The 13095-nt window shown below is 48.3% G+C and overlaps 1 protein-coding gene across 4 annotated transcripts in view; it reads right to left on the minus strand.

Moving 5' to 3' along the window:
- DCUN1D3 (defective in cullin neddylation 1 domain containing 3) overlaps positions 1-13095 on the minus strand; it is a 41753-nt gene that overhangs the window by 17133 nt on the left and 11525 nt on the right. The gene's annotated exons all lie outside the window — the stretch shown is intronic.

Consider the following 13095-nt stretch of genomic DNA (forward strand, 5'->3'; position numbering starts at 1 on the left):
AGAGACGTGGGCCGCTCAGGTCCTCCATCTCTCTAGAACCACCGGAGGCAACGGACGATATGTTTCACAGGATGGCAAGAAGAGACCAAGAACCGAAGCCTTAAGCAGGCCTGTGAAGGCAGATGCGCTCGCCAGGAAAGCACAGGGCAGACCTCACCTCTGCTGGCTGGCAGGCCACACATGCAGCTTAACCGTGTGCAGCAGCTGGGGCGTGCTCTCCCCGCCCTCGGGCCCAGGATATTTGGGGGAGCAACACAGTGACTTTTCTAGGAGAGTGTTGTATAAAAATAGAGCTTCCAATTTTAGGTCTCAAACTGAAAAGAAAAATATCCAGAATTAGACGTTTGTTTTAACACAATACGGTTGAAAATGACAAGTTGAAGCGCTGGTAGCTGGGGACAGGGATCACGCTGCCACATGATTTCTCAGTGAGTCACACGACGTAGTACAGGGTTGTTGAACCATGGACGTTCACTGTGAGGAGTGAAGACGTCCACCCATGCCAAATCACGGAAAACCAGAGTGACGCTCCCCCTGACTTTGTGTCAGCATTGGCAGGACTGACACGAATGAACCCCAACAGCAACTGACAAGGCATAAACGCGAATAAACCTTTTTTGAGGCGAGTCAAAGAGGAAATGTTTGACACCCTGCCTATGACTCATTTTTCAGAAGTTAAATCAGTATAACAGGGAGAAAAAAAAAACACCCCTCTGAACTATTAATAAATCACTAACTGAAACACGTCTGGATTTCTAACATCCATTCTTGATGAACACACCTTCCGTCAAAACCACAGCCAAATGCAGGCATTTAACAGCGAGCGGCCACCCTTTTGGTTATGAGACCCGCTCTGCTGGAACTAGATGAGAACAACAAAAATTAATCTTCAGGCCTCAATGGATACCGCCATGATGATAAGATGACAAAGACCTCCCCAAAGGGCTTCTGGGTACCATAAATTATGTACCAAATGCACTTCTGCCAGGTAGCCAGGCTTAACTCCTATCCATCCAGGGTGCTACACTGTATCACCAACGGGCCGACGAAAACGGAAGTGCCTCCATCGGCCACTCGGGAAAGGCACCGCGCTCTCACTGCACTGGAGTCTGCCGCCTGCAACTACTTGTTGCAAGAGAAGCCAACCTCGCGATCTTAATAACCACTTGGACACTTGTTTCCTCCAGGCCAAAAATGTCTTTTAAAAACCAGAGAGGAAAAATGTCATTAGTAAGTTCTCCCGACTGAATGTTTTACAAATTGTCTATTATGACACTTTATTATCGTGGACAACTTACTGCTTCGATTCTGCACAGGAATGCACAATACATGACTTACTCCTAGAGATCATAAACATGCCTGGCTTCCCGGCAAACCTCCAAAATGACAAGTAATAGAAGAGAAAGCACGACAGTGGCAGGGATGGCATCTTAGGTGACAAGTTCCAAGAAGGCTGGGAGAGTATGTGGTAACATGAAGGCCCGACTGGCATCTAACAACACTTTCTAAGGAATCAAATGGAAAAGGAGACCTACTGTGTACGTAGTTCACTGCACAAGTCACCTACCAGCGCGGTACTAGCCGCTCTCACACGATAACGTCCACGGATACTTCCGTAAGGTTTACTATGTACCAGTTTTGGTTCTCCAAACATTTCTACACGTCAACCAATCGAACAATCCAACAATCTTCTGTGAGGCAGATGCTACCATCACCATCTTATAGAGGAGAAAAACCAAGGCCCACTTGCCTAAGGGCACACAGCTAGCCAGTGGCAGAGCTAAAACTCAAATCTATGTCTTACTTTTTACTCAAAATTAAGGATAGTGCTTTTCAAGCCCATTTTTTAAAAAATGTGGAAGTTTAAATTGCCTCTTTTAAAAGAGCGTACTACAATAGAGTGGGGCTTTTTTGTTTGGTATAAGTCCTTCCGCCACTTTGCTAAAGGGGAGGCTGGACTAGATCAGTGAAGTGTCTTTCAAACTTCAACTGCAACCTTCAGTGAGAAACACATTTTACATCCTGACCCAAATGCACATATATAAATACATGTACAACTCAAGTTTCCTGCAGTAATATCTACTCTCGCTTCTACGATGAACTCTAATTTATGCTGATTCTTTTTTAAAATTTGGTTCTTAATCGTTGGTTGTAACTTACTAATTAGATATGACCCATAGTAAGAAAATCTCAAGCTCAAACGTAAGGTTCCCTGCAATATCTTCACTGTGTGCCAGGCAGAGGGATGGGTGTTTTGCTGTTATTATGACAGTTAGTCCCCACAGCTACTCTAAAGAGGTTGGTACCACTCACGTCCTATTTTACAGATGAGGAAATCGGCTCAGAAACAAAGCCCCTTTCTCAATCCCTACACTGTGGTGCAGGCAGAAAAGCTCACCAAACATTCCACCTGCTGCCAGTTTCCCAGGCTCTTCCTAGTTAGGTGGGGAAAGGTGCCTATTTCGGGCACTCATTTCCAAGCCCAGGCAGAAGCGGCACGTGTCATCCCAGCCATCTCTTCCCCTGCCACAGTCACCAAGACAGGACCTGAAAGTGGAACCTACATCAGCCGGGGCCTCTGAGTGACTTATGGAGGAGAGTATCGTTCAGCCTACTGACCCATGTGGGCAAGCACTCGATTTTTCTCAGGTTCGGGCAAACTCTGTAAATTCTAAACCCTCAGCAGTTCTCCTGTTCAGGCCCTTTCATCTCTACTGCAGTTCTCTCCCAGTTTCTGTACTGTTCCCTCCAACACCTCTGCCACCGGAGTGACCTTTCTTAAAACACACGTGAGTGTTGGCACGTGAGTATGCCATTATTTCATAGTTTCTCCTTCACCTACAACATCAAATCCAAAGTCAACAGGGCACACAAGGCCCTTCTGAATTTGGCCTCGACGACGGTCATTCTCCCCTGTCATTCACGTTGCATGGGCATCCTGGAACAACCGGCGTCCCCGAGACGTCACGGCCTCTCATGACGCTGCAGTTTCCCACATGCTGTCACGTCCTCTGTCTCCAGGGCTGGTCTTTCAAGCCCAGGTCAGAGCTTCCCTCCCACGGACCGCTGTCCTGACGCCGTCCAGCCTCTGCGCCCCTCCCCGCCTGCACGGCCGCACTGATACTTCGTAGCACTGATTCTGCATCTTCTAAGTGTCGTCATGTCTGCCGTTTATACTGTTAGGTATAAACGGCTTTCCTACCACACCAGAAAGGTCCTCAAGAAGAGACCCGCAACGGGCTCTCACATTAATAGGGGGGAATACCTCGCAATAGATACACCCACTGCCTTTTTCCTGAAACACCATGGACCCGTCCAATCCTAGGGTCCTTGAGAAAAATTCTGACACACACTTCACCTTGAATTCACTGTGAGCGCATCGAACGCGGACGCCAGATTTCTGCTGATTATAGGACTAGTTTTGAGGTTCGGAAGTCCCCTATGACTGATCCACGTTCCGCCTGGGGAAGCTGGTTCCTTGCTCACATATGTCTAACTGGAGAACCACAATAGTCTGCTTCTTAGAAAATATCTTGTATCTGTTTCGAAACCCTGAGTACTATTAAAAGTGTGTTTTGAAAAGTTTTGTGCGGTTAAGCTGCTCGTGTAATCAAAAGCTCTTCTGCTTAAGCGGACTGAGCCAGAAGTCCTAAACACTGGAGACCCTCAGAAGTGGGGGTGAGTGCGTCAATTTAAGGACTGCATGTAAATAATAAAGGTCGAAATCAGAAAGAGGAGCTTAAGCCAAACTGCCCAGAGGGAAGGAAACACTGTTCCCTTCCAAATGGGGAAAAGGCAACTGGACAGATTTTTACCTGTTGCGTAACTTTTTATTCTCTCTTTCTGCCGGGCCAAGCAATGGCTGTGAGCTAGAACTTAGAAGGAAATGCTCTGATAAATGAAGCAACTCCAGTTCTTTGCCTGGGGAGCTTTCACGGCAAAAGTTAAAGTCTTCGATTACACATTTCTTTTTTTTTTCTCACTTGAAGTTACAATGAAAATTCAAGTTTCGGACATCCTGAAAGGGCTTTATTTGAGAAGCGAAAAGACTGCATGAATTAAAAAAGGTTAGTCCAGCATGAGAAGACCAGACTAAGTGGTGCTAGAAACATGTGAGACGGGGCCTGGAAAGGCTCTGATCTCCACTGTGTTCGTACATCTCTCCTTCTGACTCTAAATTACATTTTACCTTTTTAAATGTGTGGTCCCGAATGCTTCTACTTCGAGAGAGATTATACTACCGTGGAGATAATTATTTGTATGACTGGAAAAGAACGGTCTTTCACGTGGTTCTCATCTTTAAAAGCCCAACTACTCAGCTGCCCACAAGAGATCTTAACCAAGACTCATTGATCCAAAGCCAATTTCCCAAGACGAGAAAGAAATAAACAACCTCACTCTGGCTTTGCAGATCCCAGTCTACAGACCAAGGGCAAATGTCACAACTCCTGGCCATCCCCTTCCAGAGTCTCTCCAGACTCACCAGCAATTACCTAGAAATAACAACTAACCTGAGCTGTTTCAGGAAGCTGACGTCTACCCTGCGTAAGGAGGTCTTGTGGGTCTGCCTGAAGAATGAATGTCATGAAACAGACGTTAGTGAGAAGACAGATTTTTTTAAACCTGCAAAAAATAGCCTTGGGTCGACTTTTTCCCTTTCCCAATGTGCCAAATGACACAGGTCACTTCTCTCAGGACACAAAGCAGCATGAATGACAAAACCAAAATTTACAGAGTCTGAGGGCCTATGGCTGGGAACACCAGGTCCTACCTCAGCTGGGAAGATTCTGAGAGTTTCTCATTATGAAATCAGGTAGAAACTTTGTATTTACATAACTGAAGGAGGAGAGAGACCTTGGGCTACACACACCTTGGTCACCATTTTGCTCTGTGTTGAGCTAATCTTGAGCAGGTAATGCATGGTGCAGAAAGCTAATAGACCCAGAACCGACTTTATAGCAACTTTTTAAAACTACACTTTGAAACATTAAATAATTTATTACCAAATGCATGGCCCTTTATGCTGAGGTAATTACAGAACAAAATCACTTGCAGAACACAGGCCAACAACCAAATGTAGATAATGAAAGATGACAGTGTTAAGATACACAGAAAATGTCAAGGGAATACAGGTAATTAAGGCTTAAAACAAAATTTTCAAGAAACCATAGATTACATCTGAAAGCAGCTTTCATAGCTCCTATTACAAAATCGAGATTTCAGTTTTATTCTGGGGTTTCACTTTAAAAGAAAGCACCTCCCACAATAGTTTGTTTCATTTTGACCACTGCTGCTTTTACTTCTCAAGATTATACACACACACACACACACACACACACACACACACACACAGAGTTGAGTTATGAACAGCATGACAGACAGAAAGCGAAATGAAATGTTAAGCAAAGCTCGCCCCAGTGTTTAACTTCATTTTGGGGCACATGTCACCGTGTACCTTTAAAGCCGTTACCAGCAAGAAGTAACGTCCAGGTCACCAAATGGGGCGGAGTTTCGGCTTTCGGGAACCTGGACTGCGTGCCCGGGCGTGTTTCGCCTCCCCAGCGGAACAAGTCAGAACCCTAACTCCAACCATGGGGAGTTCCAACACCAAAGAGTGAGAGGAAAATCAAGGTCAATCTGGGTTGCGAGGAGACTGCTGAAGGTGAAAGAGGAAGCGATATTATTCATTTTTCATTATTGAAAACTAGTAAATCCCCACTACTAACGTCTGTGGTATTTTAAATTCTACGCAGTCTACTCATGGGTATTTTCGCCGTGAAGGCACAAATAGAAACTGGTCAATTTGCTTCCATTGGGCAAGTCTTGAAATCCACTCCAACTGGGACCTGCTCCACTCTGCCCAGCCTACAGAAGACGTGGCACTGCATGAGAATTACTGAATCTTAGAACTTATAAACTTCATTCCTGCACAGCCTTTATGATCTCACAAATCCGTTCGCCACCCCAACTACTGTTCCCCTCCTGTGTTCCTTAAAAGCTGAAAGAAAATCATACTTTACCACCATCCTAAGCAACCCCATCCACGAAGCCCTGGGTCTGATACGCTAGTTACGTTTTCATTAAAACACAAAACCAGTCAACGAAAGGTACTCACCCAAGCGCCACCCCAAAGCATCTCATGTACCATCGATGGTACAAAAAAACGCACTCGCGTGTTCTTGGCAGCAGCACAAACACGGAGCGTGGAACCAAAGGCACTCTGAGGACCAGGGGCTAGTCCCAAATCCTTAAGACAGTTTGGCAAACAGACTCCAAGAGGGGCAGTAACTTGCCCAGGGCCACACCGCCAGTGGTGGTGGAGCAGAGATTAGAACCTAGACTTCAGCCCAGAGATGGTTAGAGACCCGGCCTGGGGTGGGGGAGGGCGTTCACCCAGGGAACCTCCAGCAGCTGGTAAGACCTTCGCCAGTGGGTCTGGGCTTTTCCCTTTGAGAAGCGACACACAACATGGTACCTGACAGCCGGCTCTCAGACTGTCTGGACCAGCTGAAATAAATCTGTTGTTTCCTTCCCCAAGTCTCGTGCGGTTTTGCCCAACTCCCTGAACCGCAAGGCATGCTGCCAAAGATAAAAGCACCTCCTGAACCAGTTTCCCGTTTTCCTGTCCAACAACGAGCATCCTAGCCACCGACGCCCCCCTCGCCCCACCGCCAGGTCATGCATGTTCTACGGGGTTTCAGGGGGAAGATTTTCCATCTCTGGGTTTTAGGCCGGCTCTGGAAACAGGCTGGAAGTTTCCATTACAGAGTCACTCCTATATTTTCCAGATACACAGAGCAGGTTCTATTTTCACACAGTAGAAAACCTGTGTCTACTGTGTGCCTAGCAATGTTTCACACTGTCCCCTACGTCCCTCCATAAGAGGAGGGAAAATGACGATCCCGGCCCCTGGGGAGTTGACAATCCAGGTATGCATGCAGCTAATAGCTAATGTTATTAAACGTTTATTTCTAAGCCGGGCCCTGTGCCAGCCACAGCCTTCAAATACACTGTCTTAGTGAATCTGCACAACTCTCCACTGCTATTACCGTCACTTTATACTTGAAGGAAATAAGGCTCAGAGATGTTAAGTGGCTCGTCCAAAGTCAAGTGGCAAGTAGGTGGTCAAGTTCAGACTCAAGCGCAGACAGATGTCCTGCACCAGCGCCCTGTGTACACCCGACTCTTGTCAACGGCACTGAAAGAGAACGGGAATTCTGCAGATCTGAGTTCTTCCTAAGCGAGCCGATGTCTGCATCACGGAGGTTGAGAGCTGGGACACCTGAGAAGTTCAAGAACATACGTCGTTCTGGGAATGGCGTTTCATGTGGAGCGAGGGAGGAACTTCTCCGTGATAATCTGAAGTTCTTCAATTTGCACTTTCTTGACCAAAAAAAAAACCCCTCCATCAAACGAACAGTAAATGTCTATCTGACCGCCTAAGTCAACCTCAGGTAGCCGTATTCCCTTACTACTTACGGGGTGCACAACTGGAGTATTAATATGATGTAATGAGACATATATGAGGTCTTTGACCCCAGTTCCTGGGGGAGCTCCTAAACCCCGGGGAACCTCCTTACCGATAGGGGTGCCCTGTTATTCACGAGGACCACACCGGAGTCTATGCTAAGGTGTCACTCAGGGGGACCCTGATCGATCGTTTCAAGAGAGGGGCTGCCACAAAGAAAGACCGGGCCGCTGAACAGAAGGTGGGAACTCTTAGCACCACCTCTACCTACCACACAAGAGAGGGACAGGGAGGGTAGTGGGAGCTTAGTCACCAATTGCCAACGATTCGATCGACAGCACCTACATACGGGAATCTCAGCTGAGGCTGAAACGAGGCTTGGGAACGTCAGGGGTGGCGAGCGCACTGAGGTGCCGGGGAGCGGCCATGCCCAGAGGGGACACGGAAGCTCTGTGCCCCAATTCGTATCCCGCCCTGTACATCTCTTCCATCTGGCTGTTTCTGAGTTGTTTCCTTTATAATGAAACTGTAATCCTAAATACCATGCTTTCCCGGGTTCTGTGAGTCACATGTTCTAGCAAATTATCGAAACCTGGGGAGGGAGCTGTGGGAACCCCAAATTTGTAGTGTGCCAGGCAGAAGTGCAGAAAACACAGGGCTGCCTGATGCATCTGGCTGGTATCTGAAGTGGGGCAATCTTGTGAGCCTGAGTCACTAGTCTGGGGGGTCTGCACTAACTCCAGGCAGTTTGTATCAGAACTGAACTGCTGGATACTCGGCTGGTGTCAGAGAATTGTTGGAATACCATAATTAATAACCTCAAAAAAAAAAAAAAAGAGGTCCCTGTTAAGTCCAACTTAACCGATGCCTTAGAAACCACTTCCCTGCGGGATGTAATCACTAAATATACGACAAGCACCAATTCTGAGCACCGACAAGCACCAATTCTGAGCACCGCCCACCATTTTCAGCACCAGCAGGAAATCCGGCCCTGTGGACAGATCCACAAGTACCTGGTGGAGAAGCATATCTTTGAAAGAACTGAAGAGAACACGGAATGTTGTAGAAGTGTGCCGTCAAAAATGGTTTGACTTCATCACTAATTTTAGTTGTTTGGTGATTTATGTCACGTTTATAATAGTTTGCACGAGAGAATCATGAATTACTGCCATAGTTTACACGTCACTGTTCCCCGTGGATGGCAGACACTGTCAAATGACAACAGACACCGCCTCGTATTTGCTTCATGATGTACTTTAACCCAAACTCAAACGGACCCAGGGACATGACATTCCCTCTTGTTTACCAACTTCTGATTTGTCAAACAGAAAGTCAAGACAGACAGAGATCTCAGAAGTCAGGCCCGAATGCCATGAACAGTCAGTCAATCCCGAGGACCAGTGTGGCCACAGCAGCCTGTAACCCTGCACCCCTCCCTCCCCAGCAGGGACACACGTTCCAGGCATAGGAGAGAGCACCCATGGTCAGCGCCACAGCCCCCAGCCCCACCCTCCTTGTGAACGGTGTTCCCTGGACGCGGGCCTCCCCCCCCCCCCCCCCCCGCAGCCAGTCTCCCCCCAGCAGGAGCCACAGCCAGCATTTTCTGTTCCCAGCTGGACCCCGACGGGCATTTCTCTTCCCCGATACACCCAGCCCACGACACACCACATCCCGAAGGCCTGCTCCCCTCCACGTCCTCCTCCCCCACCACCGAACCCACCTACCTAAAGGCCTCTAGAAAGCTCTTCAGACTTTCCTCTTTCGCTGTTAGGAAACCCCCATGCAAAGCTCTAAGGAGAGCATCTCCACAGGCATCGGCGAGAACCGACCGTTTGGAGTCAATGACTGAACAAGTGACTAGTTATTTCAGAGAAAAACTAACTTACCAGGAGAAAAAGAACCATGGAAACATTCTGGAAAATGGACACAGAGCACTCACTGGTTCACTCCTCACTCCTGAATTGCACTTACTTAGAAGAAAGCAACGTCACAACGGGGGACTTGCGTCCTCTGAGGACCTGGACGTCCCCAGGCCCGCTGCCTGAGTCCCAGCACCCTCCCTGCAGTGACACTCCTAGTCTTCCCCTCCTGTCTAAGCAGCAACCTGCGGGCAGTCACCAAGTAGCCACAAAGCACGTGCTGACCTGACAACATGCTCGCTCCACATAGAAAACAGGAAGGTGGCCATTCCAGCTCTTGCCGCAGAGCTGCTCTAAAGCTGCCGTGGGTGCACCTAGTTCTCCTGGTCCCATTCCAGGGCAGGTCACTGGGAACGGGAAGGATTCCACTCAGCGTTGTGCCCTGGGCTCTCGACCGCATGCGCACTAGTCAGAGTACGGCCCCAGAGTGACAAAGCCTCAATGCGTGGGTGAAGTACTGTCGTCCGTCTCAGAAATCTTCCGAGGAGAAAAGGCAGCGACTCTCTAGTGCCAGGCCACCTAGCCACCCCGTATGTAATTCAAAGCCGGTTAGAAGGAGTCTTCTCGGAAAGAAGAGCAGTTTGCGACAAAATATTTGAAGGAAGAACCACGAATACAAAAGCCCCAACACCAAGGGTGTGATTAAACTCCAACAAACTCGGAACGCCAACAATGACGCGTTCACCAACCAACTGGAGCTAAAAGCTATAACCAAACTCTGCTGTCTTGACAGGGCGGAAGCAATCTGCTCATCAAAAGGCGGGCAAGTCTTTCCGGCACAGCCCCCTAGCCTGACGAGCAGAGGCTGGGGCGCCGGCTACAAAACAATAGTAAACATCTCAGAGAAATGCCAAGTCCTCCCCTCTGCAGTGACCCTCAGTCAGTCATCGTACCTGGGCTGGATGGACAGGCCGCAGTGACAGCAGCGTCCCCAGTCCCCAGATCCCGAGGCCGAGCCCCGCAGCAGCGCAGGACACGGGAACATGGCTGAGGCTTCCCAACGCTGTGTCAGGGCCTGAATTCCAACAACAAAGCCCGGCTGACAGGGCGCTCCTGAGCAAGGCCAAGCCCTCAGGACACCAGGAGGCATCACCAGCATGCACCCTGTCATCACCCCCTGCAATCAGGCCGCATGGGGCCACTGCAGGTTTATTTGGCCACAAGAAGGCTAATCACCACCTGAGACTGAGGTATGGTATTTAAATAAGGTCTCATTTGCAACATTTTTAAGATGCTTTGGCATTTTGCCCCTCCCATTTTCTCCTTTCAACATATCATAACTTCAGAGAATTAGAGTTGCAAGCGCTTTCAAACGTTTTCTCTCCTTAGTTCACTCAATGAATCTGTTACATTGTAGTTTGTGATCCTTCTGTAGTCAAATAGTCAGGTGCTGCGGCAATCTCCGGGCTCCCCCAAAAGAAAAGGGACCCTCCATTACCAGGCAAAACAGGCACGCGCACGAGTGAAACTAGATTTGACACTAACTCAATCGAACACCCCGTTCTACAGTGCACGAGCTTCATTCAGAGCACTGTCCCAACGTCTAGGGAAGTCAACATCTGTAAACAGACACAAAGAGGTCATTGTAAGTTATCAAAAGCTCCTGGAAAGAGGAGTTACCACTTAATTACCATTGTTTCAATCTGAATTACCACAGCTTCACCTCAAAACAACCTGGCAGCCAGGGTACAATTAACTCCACAGTGCAGCACGTCTATTAAAACAGTAACAAAATCAGATTAATTTTAAGTCACCTAATGCCATGCAAAACACTCACAACGCCAAGAACAGGTGACATCAACTGGCCTTCTCGGTGGCCCACCTTTCAGAAGTTTGCCCCAAAGCCTCCCAAGTTTAAGAAATGAATCCACTGGCACCCTAGGTTCAAAGGCCAGCCCAGCTCCAAGATTCTAAATGCATTCAGATGTGTGGATTCTTTCCCCAGACACACTCAGTGGCTGACGTAGGAGTCAATGGTTTCTCCCTGTGTTCAAGTCCCCTCCCACCCATCCACCCTCTTTCAGAAATTAGAAAAGAGCCACCAGTCTCCAAATTGGCTGATGAAATCTCAGCCTACAGGGTATTTCCATACTTGAGTTATAATAAACCATTGAAACGAAGATGAATAGTGGACGCTTCGTTACACGTTGGCCAGAGCATCTGAAGCCAGCATCAGGCTACAAAGTCCAAAATTCTGTAGCCTCGGCCGGGGCCAAGTACGTATGTATCGGAGAATCACTGTCAAGTCTCCATTCCTGTGAGTTACTCTGCAGCATAGGAGGTGGCGTCTATGGTTTGCCTCGTCCTAGACGCTCACTTTGGTCACTTGCTTGCTAACGAAAAGACTCCTTTTGCATTCAAGTTGGAATGCAGTAATTCAGGACCAGGCTCTCCTCATCCCCTTCACCGACCCCCACGACTGCCCTGGAAGCTCGATTCAAGTTGGTTCTGACAATCCACCTACCGGGGCTACGAAAGTACAAGAACCTATCACAGGTGACAAGTCCTCAGTTTCTGATTCATTTTTACCCCCAATTCTAACTAAAAGGTTTTATTTAGCATTTCTAATACTGACTTTACTACAAATAGCCCAAACAACATTTAAGTGTTTCGGCTGCCTGGGTCAAAGATCTAATTCACTCCAAGAACACACTCGTACAGTTTGGGGGTTCAAAAGAAGAAAATGGCATATTCGGTCTGTTTCAGCCCACGGTAACATGGCTCAAGAGGGCAAATCAACGAGGAGTCCCGACTGGGTCTTTGAAGTGGGCGGTGTGGTCAAGATGAGGCTGCAAAGTAGCCGACTACCGGAGACGAATGCCTCCGCAAAAGTAGGTGACATCCCTTGGTGACATGTCGACCCAAAGATGCAGACATAATAGGATTGGGCCCACAATGGTCATTTAGCTCATGTAATCCACTCAGTGAACTTTTAGCACCATCCCACGTCTCAGCTGAGTGTTTGTTAGTCATCAGGCAGATCAGACACGAGTGAAAATATTGCAGCGTAAAACCTGCCTCCCTGCAAAAAAACAGCTTCCACCTTAGATACTGATGGGTCATCTTTAGAGACCAACAGGGGCCTGTTATCATCGCTCGCCCAACCTTCAACCCTAAGTTCATACACAGCTGGCAGCAAAGGTGGATGGATTCCTATCGTAGAACACATTCGGGGTGCTCACTACGCAATTTTAAATAGCAGGCTGTAAGTCCATATCCTGTAAGGAAAAAGGTGTCCTCTCAACTGAACACCCCACTGAACTGTGAACGCATAGTTTGAGATTTATCAGCCAGAAAAGCCCCAGGCCACCACAGCTGCCTTCTCTCCCCCTCAGCAGGGTGATTTGTTTTTGTGACAATAGTCCACCAGCACCTACCAAACCGTAAGGGGTAGGACTCTAGGAAAGGCCACAGAATTGCTCCAAAGGAGCATCACTTTCTATTTCCTTCTCCTGGTTCTCATCGGACTCCCGATTCTGAGCCAGGCCTCTGCCTCTCTGACCTACTTGCCAGTCTCCCCTCTGCTCACTAGGCTCTGGTTATCACTGCCTCTCCTGGCCCCTCGTCCCCCATCTCCTCCCCCACCTGCTCTCCACCCCGCTCCTTTTCTCTCCAGGCCCTGGAACTCACCAAAGTCACTCCAGCCCTAGCTACCTAGTCCCAGAACCCAGAAGGCTCCTCCCCTGTTGGCAGGGCTGGCTACTTTTT

The sequence above is a fragment of the Rhinolophus ferrumequinum genome, assembly GCF_004115265.2.
Source record: "Rhinolophus ferrumequinum isolate MPI-CBG mRhiFer1 chromosome 15 unlocalized genomic scaffold, mRhiFer1_v1.p scaffold_54_arrow_ctg1_1, whole genome shotgun sequence".
NCBI lineage: Eukaryota > Metazoa > Chordata > Mammalia > Chiroptera > Rhinolophidae > Rhinolophus > Rhinolophus ferrumequinum.